Source organism: Mastigoproctus giganteus, chromosome 13 (assembly GCF_048544385.1).
Source record: "Mastigoproctus giganteus isolate SK-2022 chromosome 13, ASM4854438v1, whole genome shotgun sequence".
Classification (NCBI taxonomy): Eukaryota; Metazoa; Arthropoda; class Arachnida; order Uropygi; family Thelyphonidae; genus Mastigoproctus; species Mastigoproctus giganteus.
The window spans coordinates 3,439,575-3,459,072 of NC_143587.1; the positions used below are offsets into that span (position 1 = coordinate 3,439,575).

The 19,498-nt window shown below is 39.3% G+C and overlaps 1 protein-coding gene across 2 annotated transcripts in view; it reads right to left on the minus strand.

Moving 5' to 3' along the window:
- The window catches only part of LOC150075719 (glutamate-gated chloride channel-like), a 713,240-nt gene extending 706,955 nt beyond the window's left edge, over window positions 1-6,285 (minus strand). For both annotated transcript variants that reach the window (XM_090387634.1, XM_090387633.1), the window contains exon 1: window positions 6,019-6,285. The gene's annotated coding sequence lies outside the window, so the exon portion shown is untranslated. The remainder of the gene's footprint in view (window positions 1-6,018) is intronic.
- Between the last annotated feature and the right edge of the window lie 13,213 nt (window positions 6,286-19,498).

Consider the following 19,498-nt stretch of genomic DNA (forward strand, 5'->3'; position numbering starts at 1 on the left):
CATTCACTGAAGCAGTAGTAGAGGAATTAAAACATCTGAAAATTATCAGTATTCCTTTAAAAAATTCGACGAGAGATTTTATTCTGCGTGAGTTGGAATATTTAAGGTTTCGCTTTTCTCCAATGGGAGGAACTTGTTGAGGGATGATCCGACTGTCATCAGCAATAAAGGGCATTCATTTTACAGACACGAAACCCGTCATTACCATCCCCATGGTGTAAAGCCCTTTGGTCCTTATTGAAAAAAGTATCCCTCTTTGTACTTTGTATTGCTAATTGCACTTGGATTATTCAAAACCATGACAAAATCAAACTGTTGAATTCGTATGTAGTTACTGACCAGCGCCATCTCTGCACTATAAATAAATTTCTGACGCTTGCGAAAAATCCATGGTAAAATGTCCCGTACATTTTACCATGGATCTTTAATTGCAGCAATGAATAGAATCTTTAATTGGATGTTACAGTATTCCTTTAAAACATTATCAGTATTCAGTCAGGTACTCAGAAGGAAGGAAGAGTTCATTTGTGTTACTTTCGATGTTTTTCTTGGACAGGAAATGGTCTTCAAGGCACAGAGCGCCCAATGTTACCTATCCGATCAAACATGTGGAAAGAGAAGAATGTTTGCCGTTATAGAAATAGACTCCTTAGCGTGTCAGTTTCTTCGTGGTCGCTGGTGCTTGGGTCACGCATGCGGAACAAAGACGCGAACATTGCGTGGAATAACGGTGGACAGTTATCTTTCGGCTCTCCCCAACAAAGAGATTGGACCACGTGACGACCATAAACTCCCTTCGCGTGCCTGATAACATCTCACGGTTTGTTCCGTACACAAGGCCGCATATGTGTTCCAGAACAACCCCCGCCGCTTTGATCCCTTCCCCTTTTTGTGGTGTAGCTCTGCTACGCGCAATTCTGCCTCTATACAATGTAACAGAAGAGAAGTTTTGGGTGCGTGTGTGTGTGGAAAGGGAGGTAATCGGATCACCAAATGCGGATATCGCTCCCACCTCAGAAGGCATCTGATTATAAACAGAAAATTCATAATTATTACTAGAAAACCTTCAGACAAATGAAATCTTCACCAGTGAACTGCAGTTCTATCATCTGACGTGTTTTTCTTATGAGTACTAAGTTAGCGGGAAGTGCAGATCGGCTCCTAGAGGCCACAATGATCATTGGGATTCTTCAAGCGCAATATATCTGCTATGTATTTTTAGGGGTTATATTTTGAATATTCACGCATGAACAGAGGAGTTGATTTCGGGAACTTGAATGAAAAGCTTCCCTAGTCACCGTGGTATACGAGTATGAATTGTAAAATCTAAAGCTTAGATTCAACTCTGAATAATTCTCAACGGTACCTTTGCTCCTGCAGAAATGTTGTCCGCAAAAATATGGTGTGAATAAAGAAAATTAAATTATGAGTTACTAAAGAGAACGCTGAGTAAAACAGAAGGAAGTATTTTGAGTACTGAGTGTGTGTGTGTGTGTGGTTAGGAAACCTGCAGCGCAAAACAAAATTCGATGGTGTGCATTTCTGGAAGCCATTTTGTAAAATGCAGGCTACTGTTCGAATGTATTAAGGGCAGGTCCACTAAACAGCATCTTTAAACACGTCTCGCAGCAGAGATCAGCAGAGATCTGTAACTCACGTGTATCAGCGGTCTTCAATATGGAAAATAAGTGTTGATTCATTCCAAAAGTTAATGTGCATGCGTTTCATATCGCGGGTTGGATCTGAAACCAAGCTGTAGACATCAAACTCGTTCTTATGTCGAAATAACCGGAGCTTTTTTAAACTTCTTAACAGAGGTCCTATTTTCGGGTACATTTAGGAAATTTAGATACATTACTGCTTAAACAGATTGGATCCACTAAGAAGGAAAACGCGGTTAATGGTAGATCGGTTACCAATCGATAAACATACACTAACTGAACGCGTGGACCACCTCTTTGGGGAAAGAGCAAGGTTCAGCTCGCGACTTTTTTAAAAATCCGTAAGTTTCCGGCTATTCTCAGTTGCGGCATTTCCTTTATTAATGTAGAAGTCAGCATTTCAAAGCGGGGTATCGAAGGGACGAGGGAATTAATGTCTAGTGGGGAGCATCGCTGTACTGACGACATGCAGCCAGAACGCGAGACTAACCGGCGTCTCTAGCTGGATACTCTCTCACGCATCCACAGATGAAAGTAACATGGTTCCCCCGATATATTTAAAACATCTTTTTTCTCCCCACTCCGCTGATATATTTAATGTCCAACCTTTCGCTAATAACCTTTTCTCGTGCAACGCGTCGCTCAATGGGAAGGAACGCTGCTGCTGCTGCTGTTCCTGCGAACACCTGCGCCTTCAATTTTAAATTTCGCAGCCACTCAAGATTCTAATATCCCCTCGTCGACGGGGGTATGTTTCAGTGTCGCTGGCACCACCTTCAGATCTGTAATATCCGGAACATGCGATGTAATGCACGAGCTGATCGATAGACAGATGGGCTGAATTGGAACAGACCAAGAGAACGGTGGATGAAGCAGTTTTTAGCCAGATGAGACTTTTTTTTTTCATTTGTACCGTCTTTTAGTGGAACTCACGAAGCGCCTTTATCGACTCAGATATGACTGAGAAGATTTCTATTCACTGTGAGCCATTGATGCGGTAAACCAAACCCCTTTCATTCCCCACCCATTCAGAGCATCAATTCCTAAAGTTAAGTATTTCTGTAATTGAGTTTTTCTCGAAACAGTCGGAGGCCATTGTAAAGCGCCACTACTGTAATATTTATTAATGGACAAATTTCTGCCAAGTGTAATTCTTAACTTTAAATTAGTCCATGAGCTGGTCCATGGAAAGAAATGCTTCTTTCCCATTACACAAACTGTCTGTACCATTGAGACGTTGGACAACTGGCTGAATCAATCCTCCGTCACTTCGAAAGTCCTCGCTAAAAACACATTCTACTGCAATAAATGTTTTATGTAACATGACTTAAGATGGCAAGATTCAATGCAAAGTATACTCTTTAAAGACCGCTGTCGTAAATAGTTTAGAAAAACAATTACACTTTCTGCCATTTGCTGCAATTTAGATTCCGTGGGCAAACACTAAAAACAGTCCATTTTGCAGTAATAATACAGAATATTAAACGTGAGGTGATCCACGTATTTGGTCCATCGGCGATCAAATTTAAAAAAAAATAATAATAAAATGGAAAGAAACGTGCCCTTAGTACCGTTTAGTAGCAGAATATGGAGCGGAGAGCACAACCATTTCGAATATTAACAAAGAATGAGACGTGAACTTTTAAAATTTTCTTCGAGAAGGGATCAGTATTCAGAACAGCTGAATCCCAACTGGTTGTGATAATCGATGGATCCCTTTATATTTTGTGGTTGATGACCGATGATATGCCATGTGGTGGATGACCGGAGACGCACCGACTTTTTGATCAAAAAGTGCGTATACATTGCCACTCTCAGCTACTCGATTATCCGGGATGTCAGTTATCCGATATAACTGAGGACCGAACTGTTCGCTTAATTAATCAGATTGGAAAAAAATTGTAAAGGTTGACTACCCATTCTTTTTAATATCCCAAACAATTGCAAGCTGCAAAAGAAAGTTGGTTGAGGGTTTCTGAAGATACTGTCTGTAGTTTCCCCCTGCATTTCTACGTCCTGCAACCAGGTTATCGTTTGGCCATGTATCTGGAAAACTCGCGTACACAGTAACGCAGCTTATTCAGTAAAAGAGAAGCGGTGAGTGACAGTACGCCATTCTGTGAACAAGTTGAGCCAAAGTGGTCTATCGACCGCTTTCTGCTGATTTAGTTCTTAATGGAATCTGTCTGAAACTGGCTGAAAGTTGCAGGCACCATTCCATTAACCATTAAGCAACAAACAACTAAGTTAGAAACAAAAAACGGAGTAATATTTATTAAATTTATGACTCCCGTCATCTGATTCGTGTATCTTCAAGAAATTCAGGGCATTACGAAGGGACAGAATTATATAACAATGCCAAAGGAAAGCTTGAAAAATTCCTGAAATTTTTCCAGTCCAATGCACCCCTGACAACTGTCTCTTAACCAAGAATGCGATGAGAGAAAGAACGGGAATTCAGATTTTCCAAAAACGAAACATTCCCAGAAAACACGCTCCCCTTTCAGCTAAAACTGCACTAAATTTAATTACATGTAAAGGAAATGAAAAGAGTTAGGTTTAGAAAGGGTATCGATTTCCTCGCTGCTCCAGGATCGACTAATCAATAGACACAGACGTATCGCCTTTGCGTTATTAGGAAGAACGCAATCTACTGATTGGATTGGCTTCGATTCATGCGATCACCTTTCAAGACATGCGATCTGAAAAGTATTCCTCTCTTAAAGAGACGTACTAATCTGACGATATAAATCATCCAATGGAGTCGCAGCGCGAGCGGCAATTCTGCTTAATGAAACTTAATACCTCCGAAGACAAATCAACGACCAACATCCGCAGTAACGTGTTATTTAGAAAATAGCATTTTAATGGGGCTTTGCTAGAGGCCACGACAGATGCAAAATTATTACGGACTTCTCTCATTTGATTCAAACAGCCGCAATTACAAGCAGATGACGTCTGGACTTTTTCTTAAGAACGTTCCTCGGGAAAACATTAAAGGCAGGACATTTTGAAGGAACGACGCAAAATAAAAATATACGGCGATACTAGATGATGTAGTTCGCTAATTTTCTCGCTGCAAACATCATAAATGAATAGAAAACTTGTTTTATGAAATAGCAGAATTCACACGTGGATATTTATACTTCAAAATCTGTACCTCTTACTATTCTATTTCAGAGATTATCAATTGAAATGAATTACGCATCGGCAATACATTCTTAAAAATTTAATTTTGAACAAAAATATGAATGCTCTGTTTATTCCCCAAGGGCACAACTTCAATCAATCAAAATGCTGATTAAAATATACTCACTTTGAACTCTACTTCTCGTGTTTTTGATTCCTTGCGAGCAATTTCTGCTTTTAAAGCTTAAAACTAATCTATTCTAAAACAAATACAGCAGCATTAAAGACATTAAGCCGAAAGGAACTAGTTTAGGTCAATGTTGACTGTCTTTAAATTCACAGGTGTATTTATTCCTCTACAGGCACTTGAAACAGCAGACTGCTTCCATTTGCAGCATCTCAAAAGATGTTTTCAGGTCGTACTCGATAAGTGAGACATTTATAACCTCAAATAAACCTAGATTTCTTGCGAGCAACAGGCCTTCACTGTAATTAGCGAAATAAACAACGCAGGTCCTCTCTAGGTGAGGTGAGAAATCAGAAGCTACTTACGCAAGCCACATTTAAAATTCTTGTGGGGGGAAATCCACATTTCGAACGCTTTGCACAAGACGTGTGGCAGACTGTGCAGCAGCGAACACTCCACGCTGAGCGTTAATTCTAGACAGCGGCGGTAGCAGCCCTCGCACAATGGCTACCGACGTGTTGGGGGATACCAGATACCGCTTGACCTCTGACACATCTCGAGTCGACGATGCCTCGGTAATTATTTATAAGGAAGAAAGCTTCAGTTCGCATTTCCCACCCACTAATAGCGTTCCGTGCTGTTAGTTGCCAGTAATCCGCGGAATCAGTGGCGGCTGAAGCATCCCACTCCAGCGCATCATCGGGAAGTCATTTGGACGTGCAGCATCCGGTGAGTGCATTGCGGAGATTCGGCTTCACCACTGTCGTTCCCTTTATCGCCTTCATTATGGGGGTGGAGGGGGGCTGGGTTCACGCCAACGCTACCACGTTCGTCCTCCAGCAGGAACCTGTCTCAATGTCGCCATACCGAGCAGTGCCGTGGTTCTCAGGACACTTGGTAAAGCAGTCTGCAATGGCCGCCACGAGTCGGGACATTCTAAGTGATTTGCCTTTTAGAGACGGCTACTCCGCAACACCTGGCTTTATCCGAGAAAACTACAATTCCAGGGGCTTCTGAAAAACTCTAAGAATCAAATCTTACCTCAGTGGACGTCGATGATTCTTTGGTCTGCTTGTATACAACGCGGAACGGTAAGACGTGCCAAAAGGGAACTGGTACTTTCCAGAGTTCCTGAGAGGCGTCTGATCTACACATCCGGGATCTGTGCACTCCTCAGCACAGGCCGTCGGAGGACGGCCAATCACCGTTTTCTTGGCTGGTCGAGGTGGAGGCGGTTCCCCGTCACGCTACGACTGCCAATCGATACTAGATCGTAGTTTGCTCCTGCTCCGAACAGTGTGTCCTGCGTTCCGCCATCCCTGGCACCAGCTGGCACGTGGAATGCCGTTGGAGGTTTGCTCCGTTCCTGGATGTGCGTCGCTACGATCTGCGCATCTTTTCTCGAGTCTCGGCGGCGTTTCTTGGATACTTCTGTGCTTTCGATCGAGCTGCCTGTCGGGAAGTGGACCGACCGCGAACAAAAATCGAACGACTGAATAAAACAGATTAACGCACAGCGCGTGCAAAATAGTTTTAACTACACGCACAACAAGGGGCTCGAAGTAATGTCATTACAGAAATTAGAAGAAAATTAGCGGCTGCAAAGGGAAATGCTCGTAATGAAGTCGGTTTCCGGATGATTGTCGTAAATTTGTGTGTGTTTAAAAAATAGAATGGTTTAAAGCAGCTATAAGCAAATTACACTCTGCAATTGAAAGCATATTCTTAAAATAAAAAATGGTATTTCATTCTTTTTTTTTTAATTTCATAATTAGAGAAAATACCAAAGGGGGAGAATGAGGCTCGTAATTATAATTTGTGCGCTTTATATCCGGATATGAAAAGAACGAAAAAGACTAAAAATGTTATGATCTTTTCAACATAACTCTAAACTTAATCAATGACGCCTAAATCAGCAGATCAATGGAAATGACCTACATATTAAAATTAATCTTCTTAATTGGAGCAGCAACTATCGAATAATTCAGAAGTTTCGGTAATTACAGTAATTTGATATTAGTTTATATACGAAGGATAATTAAAGCCTTGGTGAAAAACGAAACTGGATCCAACAAAAATCATGATGATATGATCAGGCAACGTTCGCAATTCGTGGTTATTACACATTAGGATAACTTCCTTTAAAACTCAAATGGAAAACCTTAACTGGTTCATTATTACTAATAATATATTTCGATTGAAGTTTAATAATAGTATTACTATTAGTAGGCAGAAATTATGCAACGAAGCAAGCTTAGACAGCATCAGCTAAAGAAGAGTTCTCCCGCATCATCTGTCCATCCTCTAACAATTTGTCGATTCCTTACTAATTTAATGCCTCTCGGCATTAAAACATATGTAGCTATTTGGGCAGTGAAACAGGAGATCTGTTTCACTGCCCACATATCACAAGACGAATCGACGCCCCTGACATTACTGATCTAATAAAAACTCCCCGCATTGCCGGGAGGAATCAATTGGACCCAAGGCTCCCACTCACAATCAGTTTGAACAACCTGAAAGGATTGAGACGCATGCTCCCAGGAAACACGGTAGATTTGATGAACAATCTAGCCATCGACCTGGATAGATTCTGCGAGCAGCATTCATACAGACGTCAAAAGCTAAAGGACACATATGCAAATGTACACTTATGAGACGCCACCAGAAGGAAAATGCCACGACAATGCATCCCGTTAAAGAGAGGTGGATAGGAAAATAAAGTGAAGCCACCACTGGTCCTCTCTCTCTTAGAATCTACTACTCCAAAGACGCCTGGCTGTGAGCACTATTACAGTCAAATTTGAAGAGATACCACGTGCAACAACGGGTGAAGTACTGCCTCATCTCTCTACATTTTGTACATTTCTCTCATGTTTTTGTAATTTATAGCACTTTTGAGAAAATAATATCCTATAATTCGAGGCAATTCGGTATTGCACAACTTTCAATTATGTAAAATAATAAACACTGTAAGTTCTGTACCTTCCGGGTTAAGCGTCTCTCATCAACCGGTGCAATACCACCACTTTGCTTATTGGAGGCTTGAAGTGGTGAAATCTATGTTTAGTCTCTAGAGAAAAGTTTCCGGCATCCTCCCCCCCCCAAACTTCTCCTTCAACCCATGCACGGTACTAAGTAGTATAGGTTTTGATACCTTTCATGTTTGGGATTTTCATAAAAAAAGCGTACATGTGCTCCATGTAACCGCCGGACACATGTCCCTGTCTTAACATCTGTATGTAAATAACACCCCCTCCCCTAGCTTCCTGCTGTCCAGGGGATGGCTCTTCGGCAGAGCAATAAACAGATTTAATAAATAAATAAATAAATAATCTCCAACTTCCATAACCCACATCTTATCAGTAACTATATTCTCGGTTGTATAACCCCAATTCCATTGCAGGCCTCAACGATATGGTCCTCGGCACCTCCATCTTACCAAACCAGGTTCTTATCCCTGGAATAGTGGATTTTAAAATGGCTAAATAAGATCGCACGCCTACTACCTACAATTTGAAAATCTCTCCTGCGCTCTAATCTAAATATACTGCCTTGGAAGTATCACATCAACTCTAGGAACCTCGTGATCTTCGCCCAGCTTCTCTACTGAAAATTAAGCTCACCTGATATCTGGGATAGCATTACTAGACCGTCAGATCGTAATAAATGTCATACCAGCGCACTGCCATACGGCTCCAAGCTGCATAGCATGGCCTCCTTGGATAACATATTTCAATTGAATTCCACTGAAATATTTAATAGATTATCCATTGACTGTCAGAAGCTGTGCATGGGCAAAACGTACAGATCTTCTCTGGCAGATATGTATGCCCTAGTCAAACTCTAAGTGATATAACTTCTGCGATGCTATATTATCCACTTATTGTTGAATTTATGTAATCAGATGATGTTTTAGGCCACTTATTGTATCAATTCATTTGAGTATACATAGATTGTAAATAGTATGGCAATATTTATTCATTATTATCATGCAACCTGTGTCCTCTAGCTATAGCTGTAAAGGGACATTTCTTTGGTAATGAATTCATATTATTAATAATAATAATTTAATCAAACTAACCTCTTCCACAACATCAGTTATTTCCAACAATCAACTCTCTAGATGAGAGCAAATCTTGTACATCTCCCCTCTACCGATGTCTTTCAGTTTATCTCTCGTTATAAATGAGGTTTGAAAAAAAAAGGTTAGGTTGAAATCAGCATTTAGTTCACTCTATCCGTTTAAAACCGTAAACACTTTAGACCACTGTATTTACCTTTATGAAAGAAATTCCCCTCCGTATACCTTTGAATCTCTAAGAATACATCTCTAAGTAAATCCCAAATTATGATCACTGCTACCTAGTGGTTCCTTTATCTGGATATTCTTAATGCATGAAGAGTTGCTTCTGAAAATCAGATCAAGAATAATGCGTCCTCTTGTGCCTCTCTGATGAACAAAACAGTCATTCAATAAATCTACAAAAGTATGGCTAGTGGGTTCCCTTTGCAGATGACTGAAAAGTGAAAATTACGCACTCATAAAAACAGTGTAATTTACTGGTCCACTCTATTTGTATGTATACTTGTCCTTATACTCATGACAGTCATTAGACCAATACTAACTGGGGTGTCTAAGGCTTTGAAATATCGATTGAGCAAACTCAATGATAATGGGATTCTTCCTCTTGCTCAGATTACTCACCTGACGGGGCATAAATTCAAATTGAGGAAAGACAGTTGTAGAATAGATGTATGGAAATTCTCCTTTAGCCAGCTGGTGGTTGAACAAACTTCCATCTGTCATTATAGAAGTTGATAGCTTAAATAAATTCAAGGAAGAAGTGGAGAAACTTTTGAAGCAAATGGATGGGTGAAATGGGAAGAGTTTTTTTTTTTTTTTGGCTCATGCTGTATGAGTTTGTTTTCTTGCATAATATGCCCTGCTAATGGTAAATGCTAATGCTAAGTACACTCCTGTCACTTTTGGATTTCCAGTGCTTATGTCAACAAAACTTGACTCAGCATTGCACTGCCTTAGCTTTTACGTTCTTTTAATTAAGAACATAATTCCCCCCTCCTGTCTTATCTGCCCTTCCTCTAATGACCCAACAGGCAGATGCCAACACAAATTTATGGTCTCTACATCTAAAACATGTCAAATGCTGTTCAAAGGGAAAACAGGCATGCACATATTTCAGACAATGCATGACGCAGTAATATGTACAGATTAACAAATATTTCTACACAAAAAATTCAGTTTTCTTCAACGCACACAAAACCTGAAGGAAAAGGCCAAAAATTATATGGCCATGCTAAATAAAGTCACCAGAAAAAAACTGAGGAAACTGGGGCCTTAAAGGTCTATTATGACTGTTTTCATACCCATCATGACTCAAGCAGCAGCAGCACGAGCAGGCAGAGTGACAAAGATAGCCATACAAAATGATGTCTTTGTTACTCTGTTACAGGCGCAAAGAGCAAAGTTATCGGCCATCTCCAGGGGCCTTCAGATCTTAGCGCCCAACCCTGCAGGTCATAATCAGAAAACTGCCATTGTATTTGTAGGTATAGCAGAGAAGCCTTGCATTTACATTCGCAGGATAACTCCAACCACAACTGATGGCATCGCAGCACGTGTAAGAGCACAACCAAAACAGGAAAAGTCAAGAAAAAGGGCAAATACACTCCCGCCTAAAAGTTTGGAATCACGTTTCATTTTTATTAATTTTCAAAATTTTTATTAAAATATTTTCTATTATGTATAAAAAATAAACAAATAATTAAGAAATTTCTAGAATATTCCAGAAAAGTGCAGAAGACTCCTGAATGAGGGTTGTGGAAGATTGTTGAACTTTTATATTATTCTTTTTTTAATGTAAACCCTAAACACGAGAGGTATTAGAACCTATAGTATTTAGTACCGTGCTTAGGTTGGAGGTTGAGAAAATGAAAGAAGATATTTGTTGACATTTAAACTTGAACTTCTGTAGATTGTAATTTTCAGGAAATACGTATGAAGGAAGGTTGCTCCAGAAAACGGCAGTTGAATGAATAAACGAAGAAGATGAAAAGTTGGTTCTGTGAGTTTGAAGTTGGACAGTAAATGGATGTTGGCTTCGGACTGTTTTGAAAGAGAGAGAGAGAGAGCGGGAATTATAGTAGCCAATTCAGAAGAACTGTGCCCATGATAGTATCTGTAGAAAAGGTATGCAGTAGAAACAGTACGTCTATGAGACAGAGTGGAGAGACCTGTTAGAGACTCTAGTATATTCTATAAATTAGGAATATGATTTCGAAATCATATTGTTTTTTGTATTAAACTTTCCGGTGTCATTAAATTTCAAGTAAATAAATAAATCACGAAAACTGTTATTATACGCTGTAATTCTGAAATTTAGGTGGGAGTGTGGTTAATGAGAAATGGCAGCAACCACACTTCGCAGGCTGACCCACAAGTTCATGCCACAGGAAAAATAAACAACAAAATTCCAACCGTGATGAACCTCAGGTTTTAAAGCAAGCTACCTAATTACAAGACATGGAAATCAGAATAGTAAATTTTATGAGAGGGGAAACTTATTACTGTGGAGAAAGGAAGACCAGGACCATGCTGTCTTAGACTGCCACATCTATACAAGCATCAGAAACAACCTGGAACTGGAAAGAGGAGAACTAAGAAGAGAAATGAAAACAAGATTAATCGATACCAAATCCTATTATACCGCCTTCACAGATTTTGCAATAGCGTCATTCAAGAGAAAGAAGTCACTCTTGCCAAGGTCATAAAAGTGAACGGAACCCCTAAAAGAAAAATAGTGCCAAGGAACAGTAAGGGCAGAACGGAGAAGGAAACCAGCACAGAAAAAAGAAAACAAAGTGAACTATACCCTACCTCGGAATTACTACTGCAATGACACGTTTCCCAGAGCCCACAGTAATGTCTATTAACCAAGACATTAACAAAAACCTACTGAAAGGAAAATAAACCACTTCAACCAAGATTTATTATTGTTGTAGTACGGTTTTAGGGGGAAACCGAGTTTCCGGGACAAAAATCCCTACTACCGTTGCTTGAGACCGACTAAATCAGCCACGTTGTGAAAAAGACCCATAAAATTCTTCAACCAAGAAAATACAATAGAAGATAACTATCACCAACTACTGACTATATTGACAATTATCACTGACAAGATCCATAACTGGAATAACACTGCTGGACTTAGCGCATGTAAGGCGAGATGTAACAATTAGAGGATGCTAACGATGCAGAGTATCTCTCTACCACTACTGGCTCTAGTACTTGGGCCAGGAAGAATTACAGAAACCCTCTGTAGTAGGGTTTCTGTAACTTTTGACATGAATTGGCTCTCTTTCTAGAGGGGTAGGACACCACACTGTCCTACTATCTCTCTATCTCATACCGACCCCCTTCTTTTCTATGAAGAAGCTTTCCTGGAGTCCCCATCTGTCTGTTCCCTTTCTCCCGACCCCGATTCACATTTTATCCCACTCCTTCCTTATGAATTATTTTCCGGTCTGGATTCCCTCAGTGATAAATTGGCACTGAAAGCATCCCAGTGAGTGTACAGTAAATGGCAGCCTCCTCGCGGCAAGGAGGATCGCCCAGGTGATTACTTCCCCAAGTGGCTAACAGGAATCGATTTCTTTCCTCTGAGCCCGTAGTTCTTATCTTTGATTAAATGTCAAACCCTTTAGGAAACCTTTTTAAGTCAGTCAGAGAAAGTACAAGAAGTGATTTTTCTCAGGTCAGCACTGCTGATGTCCGATTGTTATTCCTTGGTGGTGTACCCCAGTTCTAGGGGGAAACACGTCCTTAAAATTATTTTTAACCTTAAGATGAAATTGCGCTTGAACGTCGAACAGCTATAGACTCGGTTTAGTAGTTTGGTTCTTCATCGAGACATCAAGTCAACTAGGAGGTACATTACCTCCCCGCGCTGACCATACCGAATACCCATTAAATTTGGGTTCGAGCCCGTGATCACCAAATACGGAGGATGTGGAAATGTCAGGGAATGACCACCGCATATTACCGGAGCAATATGGCCTTAGTTGCTAATGCTCCTAAAAACCAAATAACAACAACAACCATGAAATTTGGGAATTAGCGATCCCTTCTACAAGGATCAACTGATGCGAATCCTTGCTGCAGATGCTGTCCCTTAAAATGGACGTCATGTAAGTTCCGTCTGCCTTCCAAAGACATCCAACAGATTCTGCAAAAACATTTATACTAGGAGAATCAGGCGGCTGCATTTCAGGATCCTCTCTTTTCCAGATTTCTAGAAATTTTTTCGCCGACATCACCTCTCCTAACATCACTGAGGCCATCCGTCCTGGTACTTCAGCAACAGTGACTGAAACTAGATGACAGGTTCCTTTCCATACACGCCCTGTATTGTATTCCCTCTTGGTAATAGACGTTATCATGCGCTGGTTCTCAACGGAGAATGGTAAAAAGGAAGGATCCTAAAACAACTGGCGAATCCATTTTAAGTGGTCCTTAATTAGATCAGGACATGCTTCAGACTGCGACGGTGATCGGAAAAGGAATGCTACGTGCACGATAATAAATATTCATAAATGGGTGCATTTCAGAGGATGGTTCGCTGTTTTCATACGGTCAATGTTGTAACCTCTCAGTTGTCGTCCCTTTGATAGATGACTAAACTTTATTTCTGTATGAGTTCGCTAACGACTTCTGATGAACAGTTTGCTCACGAAATATAACACAATTGAATGCAACGAACCGAGTCGATTACAACTGAAAGTCTGATCAAATATCAAACAAACTTGAACGAAACGTTCTAAGAATCGCTTAATATACCGAGAAACAGTTAATCTGCACATCGCGTCCATTACAAACAGCAATGTAACGCTTTAATTTGAAGTGTGTTAAAATGCAGAATAATTTATTACCACTTCAAGCTGATACCCCAAAGGGAAAAGTGTCATAAAATTTGTAATTCAGAGAGAGAGAGAGAGAGGCTCACACTAATGCTTACCATTCTCTGGGAGTGAAATGCAGAGATATTTATGAGAATTCGCCATTGTGGGATGCACACACCGGAGTTTATGATGCACATAAATTAAAATTAACAGTCTAACTACAGAAATGGATTAACAATCAGACCGCGGTACATCTCTTCGTTACCAGCCAGGGGTGTGAGACAAGTATTTCCGCGTAATGCATCAATTTTAATCTAAGAAACTCGTTTACAATCGCATTAATGTCCCAGAATTTTAATTCTTTACATTTTTACGCTCACTGGATGAGCAACGTAATGCAAAGTAAAAGTTTTCCTAAACACCCACCATAACGCAATTTCGCTTTGGTTAGGATGCGTACTTTACACCAGCGAAACATTCTTCTTTTGCTCCACGAGCAATTCTGCGATTTCTTCGTTCATTATTCCATCGACAGCTGTTCAATAAAAACCGTGTCCAAATTAACAAATATATTGATCGAGCTGAAAACGTAATGGATGAGTTATCAAATTTCACAGTTCACAACAAAAGTATTGTGCCAGCTTCATTAAGAACAGTTCACGTCGTTCTAATTGAATTAACTTCTCCGAGGTTGTTAGTGAGGAACTGATAGAAGAAGTAACTGACACCATTCCATTTTTTTTTCTGATTTCAGTAATGTTTTGATAAAGTCCCAATCGAACGTGACATTAGGGCGCTGCTATACAGGGATTATTTTTTTAATGGTGTCCCTCGGGGTTCGCTGTTGAGCCCTTTAACGTTTTTAATATTTATTAACGATACTGATTTGGGAAATTCAAGTTTTATGTCTATGTTTGTTGATGGTACAAGATGGATACAGTTGTTAATGAGGGTACGCTTCAAAAATATCTAGATAAACTAAGCAGATAGGGCTGAAAATCAATTGGGAGTAATTGTTCAGTCAAGCATTGATTCCCTGAGGAACATGTTTCCAGCCAATTGTCTTCGGATCTTCAATAAATTTAGGATCCACCCTGATAGGTTCTGTGAAGACAAGCCCTACAGAAAGGAAATCCTCAAGAACTGCTACCAGATAATGAACTTATAATACTCACCTGCTCCTGGACATGACAGGCTGTTGTATATGACAAACTTTTTGTCTTCATGCAATCATATATTTTGTATATTACTGTATATGTTGTACATTATTGTATATTTAGTCCTGTAAATGTCTCGGGTCGAGCACGCATGTACCCTTGTTTATTGTACATTGTGTTCCTCGCACCTTAGTCTGTAAATATTCACACCCTTCTGGCACAGAGCCGTCCCGGGGTGACCCAAGGTTTCTTGGGAAATAAACTGATTTTAATAATAATAATAATAATAATAATATGAAGTCCTCTGAAATAGTATATGTAGGCTGCAGACTCGGAGTGCTGTATTTCCAAGACCAGAGGCTCTGTAAATATATTATACAAGCATAGATATCAGATCCTATTCTATTTGTGAAGAAATAGTTAGGTTAGACCTTGAGCATTATAAAGAGGCGTGCAATTCCCATTTTAAGAAATATTTGTACCTTTTGGAAAAGGTACGAAGAAGAAAGATGGGTTGGTTCGTTAAAAGGCACAAAGGGGTAATGTTAAAGTGGGTAGAGAAAAAGATATCTGTGCGCTACAGCGATTGGAAATCAACCATCTGCCTATGGAGGTGTTTGAATCTTTGAAACGTTTAAATAAACTAATCATTAAGTGTGTTTTTTTAATTTAAGTTTCTGACAATAAACTTAAATTTCTGTTAAACTTCTGTTAATAAACTTCAGTTTATTCTGTCCTCCCTTATTCACTGATCAATCCGTGAGTTTCGAAAAAACTCCTATATTGCGCATAATTTGGCCATCTCTGTTTTTCTTGAATTATTAATCAAAGAAACCGAAACGCACAAGTTTTGAGTTCTTTGAGTAGAAAGCAAATAAGTGCTTACTTTCGTAAGATGAATAAGTACATATTCACTGTCTTACCTTGCTGTAGAAGAAAGTGATCAACGTCATTTTACTTTTCTGAATTTTGAAGGAGAATTTTTTTTTTCATAATCGGACAGCACGTTGAATACTATTCCATGTTTCTGGAGCTATACCATCCTCTTCCTTCATTCCACTGATTTTTTTCCTACTGTTCTGTTTTCCAAAATGGAATCCATTCTGAAAAAGAAATGGGACAGCGTTCAGTTTAATTGCAATTTTGTTCTCTTTTTTCCTCCATTTGGTTGTCATTAAATTGATTAATCCTGAACTCTATTATCAAACCTTGTAAGTTGTGAAAGTCTGAAAGGATTGGAGCTGCTATTCCGAATTTAAAACAAAGTAGTTGTTGCAGGGTGGGAGGTGTTTGTGAAATCCCAATTTGACTTCAACCTTCCATAAGGATCAAGAAGCATACATAGAAATTTCACGTCAATCCGACTTTTTCCTTCTCTTGTAATGCCAGAACATTCAATGTGGTAGTGTCCTGTGAGGGTGGACGGACAAATGTAGTGAAGACAATAAGCATTTTACGCATTTGCGAGCGTTCCTATAAAAATGATTGCGCAAAAATCCGAAGTTTTGAAATGTATAATGGATCGCAATTCTTATGTTGGTATAAAAGAGCGTAACGTATAAAAGATGCTTTCTATCATTCTCCTTACTTGCACTGTCAGTAGGAAAAGGTAAAACAGATCGTGTGGATGAAACATAAGCGTGCTAAAGAAATGTGTCCAAATTCTGTTGCTTCAAAATAAAGTTGAGAGGAAAGACGCTTTTTCATAAAGCATCGATGCAGGAATAAAAGTTGCGGGTCTTACAAAATTTTTGAGACCTTCCTTCGCAAAAACAAGAAACGGATAATATAAAACATTTCGCGCATGTTCCACTACAGAATGCAATAAAAGCATTCCAAACTTAAAGCCGACAGATACTTGTCTCGTCAAGAAGCATTAGGTGTTTGCTTTTCGGGACTGTGACGTTTTCATCCAACTGAAAACAATTTTAAAGGGAATTTACTTAGAAAGAAATGGAATGAAGTCCTTCCTCCCCCTCCGGGTAGTAGCGTGACAAAAATTCGATTCCATAAAAAAAACAGAAAAATAAAAATTAAGTGATGCAAAGTATTAGGCGTCATTACACGCAAGCCAAGTCCTCATTAGGAGAAAATGAAATGGAAACTGACGTTGGTATTTTTTTTTTTTTCTGTACTTTCATCGCAGGCATTTCTGTACTTTCATCTCATCGCATGGGAAATAAAAAGAGAAATTTGTATTTTATTTAATTAATAGAAATACTATTTTCAAACTGCGAATGAGGCTGCTTCCTCACTGAATGCAGTCGAGTTGGATTCCAAACAACGTAAGCTTCACTATCTCAGTTGTTTCTCGACAGATATTTGTTGACAAAGACATAACACTTTCCTTCTTACAGGAAATCAGATCGTTGCCAAACTGAGAGGATACTATTCATTATGGGCGTATTGCCGATAAACGATTTAAATAAAAAACTGCCATAATCCTCCTACATTAGTTTGTTTACAATCTCGAAATCAAATGGTACCTGCGATGGTTGAAGTGGACCACGAGGAAGCCCTTCACAATCTCCAAGGCGGTACTGTTCTCAAACTTGAACAACCCACCGTGGAAACATCTCGCCGTTAAACGGAATGTTATAAGTCAGCTGGTTGAACACACTTTGGATGTCACGGACATTGGAAACAGCCTATGCAGAAGGAAGAGAAGAAGAGATCAAAATTACAATTTTAATATCTACAGAAGCGCATTTCAAAGCCTAACATGTATTTCATACATCCCCCCCCCACCAATACCATCAATTTCTGCAACATCCTTGAAATAGACCTAAGGAAAATATGTTTTGAAAATAAATACAGAAAACAAAATAAATCTTCTCCGTGGTTCAATTCTGACGCAGCACGAGCGATTCTGGGATTGGTTAGCTCTACAAACCAGAAACCTCACGTCGTCGACTGACAGGGCCAACTAGGAATTCTGTTTCCTTCCTGGGATGTGCCAATGGCCACTTTTTCAGATGGCGTTCAAAATGGACCTCAGACTTTCTTCTACTAATCACTTTGATCAATTTCTGCTCATGTTTATAGAATTAATTTACTAATGTTGTTATACATTTATTTTTTATTTTGTTTATTCCCATAAATCTCCTATTTTATTATTATTGTACACTAATCATTTATCTCTTGAGTCTTGTAATCATTATGGTAATTGCTCACTTGTCACTAATGTAAACCCGACTAGCACTTTGCTGTCCAGAGGTGAGATTATGATTTCCAGCTGAAGAAATAACAATAATAAATAGACCTGCATATTGGCTGAAAAAACTCAGTCAAATGTTCGCGCAGATTTCCTGGCCCATTGCTAAGCCACAAATTGGTTTATTCTGGAATTTAAAATACCCACCTCTATTAAGAACAGGGTAGTGTTCACAATTTCATTACCATCCACGCGTAAATAATTCGAATTAAGAATCACCCCTGGGTACTTAATCTATCTCACGCCTCCCGTCTGATATTCCAGAGTCAAAATCAATATGGAATGATCCGGCACATACTCTCATCATTGTACTCTATTCCAAAGTCGATCTTAATCTTTTTGAAGTTTTAACGGCAATTGAAAGAGATATCAACAAGTTAGATATATCTTGTTTCTAAAACTGGCTCTGATGGATCGATGGATGGATCTATCGGAGGGAGATATTCGTGCTACGGTTAATTCTCTAATATAAGTGCACGTTCGTAATTTTTTTCTTAAGTTTTGTGCAGCTAAGAACTGCACTTCTTGTCACAGACTTCCTTCCTAGACTTAACTAGGAAGAAAGCGACACTGATATTCGCTAATTTTTGCGGTCAATCATATTATAAACAACAACTTTTATGTTATCAATTGAACCCCCTCCCTCTCTTCCACCCGTATGAAAATACCCTCTTTGCACTTAAAGAACTTGTTGCTTGTTTTTCATTTCTAGATGAAGTAGACTTTCGCCTCATGTTTCTATTTAGTGCTTGATTAATTGCCCAAGTTACTCTCGTTTTTTGTCCATTTTTCTCATTGCCTCTTTCAGTTCCAATAATGAACTCATTTATTTTAATTTTTTCGGAGGACGGAAATTTATGCCCTTCTCCAGTAAGGTAATCTCGCGCCAGTTTAATTCGTAGTCAGAAAGATTAATTATCGACTGACTTCGTCTGGTGGCAACAACCGGTCAGTCGTAACTTTTATGATGGAATCCATCAACTTTATTTGCGTGTTTGCCACCCAAATATTCGTCGTCCGATTTTATCTTTGTGCTTACAAGTTCCTCAGAACTATCCACTTAACCATTCGTTCACACCTAATAATTTACGAGGCGCATTCTTATTTTGTTTATGATATTAAAGGGAAATTCTTTCAAGCGATGCGTCTGGTTCGAGGGAGGCATTTTTATAATCCTTAAAAGACGCCAGCTTAATGATCTTCTCATTTCCCGTTCTTTTCTAATTTTTATTTC